Source organism: Primulina huaijiensis, chromosome 3 (genome assembly GCF_012295235.1).
Source record: "Primulina huaijiensis isolate GDHJ02 chromosome 3, ASM1229523v2, whole genome shotgun sequence".
Classification (NCBI taxonomy): Eukaryota; Viridiplantae; Streptophyta; class Magnoliopsida; order Lamiales; family Gesneriaceae; genus Primulina; species Primulina huaijiensis.
In genome coordinates, this window is record NC_133308.1 from 9,605,866 (window position 1) to 9,609,234 (window position 3,369).

Here is a 3,369-nt window from a genome sequence, read left to right on the forward strand (position 1 = left end):
GCTTCTGAATGACAAAATTTAATGACACTACTTACCTCATTGTCGGGTATGCAACGTCGAAAAATTTGATCCGGACAATACTTGAACAGATACGGATCATCCCAATAAAAGTTTTTTACCTCATTCAAAAATTTTCTTTTATCTTGAGAACTCCATTGCGGTGGCATTTTTCCTGTCACAAGAAAATTTACTATGTTAGCAAACCAAGGTGTAGTAGTAACTGAAAATAGATGTTCATCAGGAAAATTATCGTTAATTGGTGTCATTTCACAAGATGATCCTGTTACTAGTCTCGATAAATGATCGGCTACGACATTCTCGGTTCCTTTTTTATCTTTGATCACAATGTCAAATTCTTGGAGCAACAAAATCCATCGTATCAGTCGTGGCTTTGCATCCTGTTTGGTCAACAAATATCTAATAGCAGAATGATCAGTAAACACAATAGTCGTTGATCCAATCAAATAAAAACGAAATTTATCTAATGCAAATATTACAGCAAGTAGTTCTTTTTCAGTTGTGGAATAATTCATTTGAGCATTGTTTAAAGTTCTACTTGCATAATATATCACATAAGGCTTACCGTTTCTTCTTTGACCCAATACTGCACCGACTGCATAATCACTCGCATCGCACATGATTTCAAATGGTAAAGACCAATCAGGAGGTTGCATGATAGGAGCTGATGTTAAATGTCTAATGATTTTATCAAAAGCATTTTGGCATTCTTGAGTTCACTCAAATACAGTGTCTTTTGTTAAGAGGTTACAAATGGGTTTAGAGATTAAACTAAAGTTCTTTATAAACCTCCTATAAAATCCAGCATGTCCCAAAAATGAACGAAATTCTTTAATGGTTTTTGGAGGGGGTAAATTGACAATGACATCAACTTTTGCTTTATCAACTTCAATTCCATGAGATGACACAATATGTCCCAGAACAATCCCAGAATTTATCATGTAATGAAATTTTTCCCAATTTAAAATAAGACCTTTTTCCTCACATCTTTTTAAAACTTTTTCTAAATTTTCAAGACAATTATCAAATGTACTCCCAAAAATAGCTAAATCATCCATGAAAATCTCCAAACAATTTTCAACCATGTCGCTAAATATGCTTAGCATACATCTTTGAAATCTTTGTGAGTGCAAATTAGTGGATTAATGCCCTTGAGATCTTTTAATGTCCAACCAATTGCATTTTTATGTCTTTTAAGAATATCAACTAATTTACCTTCTTGATCACTTGCTAGTTTGGAAGAAATTACCACCGGATATGTTTCATTTCCTTCAAGAAATGCATACTTCAATTCTTATGGCAAAGGTTTTAACTCCAATATGGGTGGTTCATCTTTGTTCTCATATTTTGCCTCAAATTCTTTCTCTGATCCTGGTAACGAGTGATACCTGATAAAATCATCAAGTTCAATTTCAATATTTTTTTTAACAGTATCAATTGAACAAATATCTAGTTGGTCACGAGTACTCCCTTCTTGAATGTTTTCTTCTACAAGAGTTTCAATAAGATTTTCATCTTCACTTTCATCTCTTTTGTCATGTGGTTGCTTGCAAAGATTAAAAACATTAAGCTCCAAGGTCATGTTACCAAACGACAACTTCATTATTCCATTCCTGCAATTTATAAGAGCATTAGAAGTTGCTAAAAATGGACGACCCAAAATTACAGGAATTGCATTACAAGCTTCGATAGGTTGTGTATCTAAAACTATGAAATCGACAGGATATACAAAGTTATCAACTTGGACCAACACGTCTTCAACCATACCTCTTGACACTTTAACAGATCTATCGGCAAGTAAAAGTGTTACCGAAGTAGGTTTTAACTCACCTAGATTGAGTTCTTGATAAACTGAATATGGAAGTAAATTCACACTAGCTCCAAGATCAAGCAAGGCTTTTTTAATCTTTCGTTCTCCAATAATACATGAAATAGTAGGACAACCAGGGTCTTTGTATTTCAAATTATTATTATTTTGAATAATTGCACTTACTTGTTCGGCTAAAAATGCTTTCTTTTTCACATTCAATTTTCTTTTCACGGTGCACAAGTCTTTCAAAAATTTGGCATATGATGATATCTGCTTTATTGGATCTAATAAAGGAATATTAACTTTTACTTGTTTAAAAATATCATATATATCAGAATTCAAATTTGATTTTTTTGTATTTTTCAATGCATGAGGGAATGGTGGCGGCACTATCTGTTGATCCTCTTCTTCGTAAGTTATGGGTTCCACTTCCTTACCCTTTGGAGTTGATTTATCATCATCTTCACAAGGTTCAAGAATGGATTTTTCCACTACCTTACCACTGCGAAGGGTAATAACAGATTTTACCTGATCCATCGATTGAGTTCCAGAAGTTTCGGTTTGTGAATGATGATCCTTGGGATTAGGCTTTGGTTGTGAAGGAAACTTACCTTTTTCATGAACATTAAGTGCAGATGCAAATTTAGCAAGAGTATCTTTCAAATCTGTCATGGTTTGAGCAGTTTGAGTATTGATAGACTCTTGCTTTACAATGAAAGAATTCAATATATCTTCCAACTTCCTTTTAGGTTGAGGTCACATAAGGTGCATAATTTTGAAAATTTTGTTGATTTTGGAAATGTGGTTGTGAAAATTGTGCAGCATTATCATTCTTCCAACTAAAATTTGGATGATTCCGCCAACCTGGATTGTAATTTTGAGAAAATGGTTCAAAATTTGGCCTTTTGAAATTGTTCAAAACATTGGCTTGTTCATGGAGACATTCTTTAAAAGAGGGCAAAGTGGGACAATCTTTTGTAGAATGATCACTTGTATCATAGATGTGACACGCAATTTCTTGAACAGATTTTAATTGATCATTCTTTTTCAATTCAAGTGCTTCAACTTTTCTTGCCAAAGAGATAAATCTAGCTTGCAGATCATGTTCATCTTCGAGGGTATGCATACCTCCACCAGATGTGGGAGATTGAATCTTGTTTGATGGTTCGATTGTACCTATAGTATCCCAATTTTGAGCATTTTCAGCTAATGAATCGAGATACTCAATTGTCTCGTTTGGATCTTTATTTTCAAATGTTCCATTACACATAAATTCAACCATTTGCCTATCTTTAGGTGTTAAGCCTTCATAAAATTGAGAAACAACTCTCCAAATTTCAAAACCATGATGTGGACAAAGATTAAGCAATTCTTTATATCTATCCCAACACTGATAAAAAGTTTCTCCTTGTTTTTTAGTGAAAGTGATGATTTGCCTTTTGAAACAATTTGTTCTATGAGATGGAAAAAACTTTTTCAAAAATTGTTGTTGCAATTCATCCCAAGTTCGAATGGATCCCGATCTAAGATTTTGTAGCCAA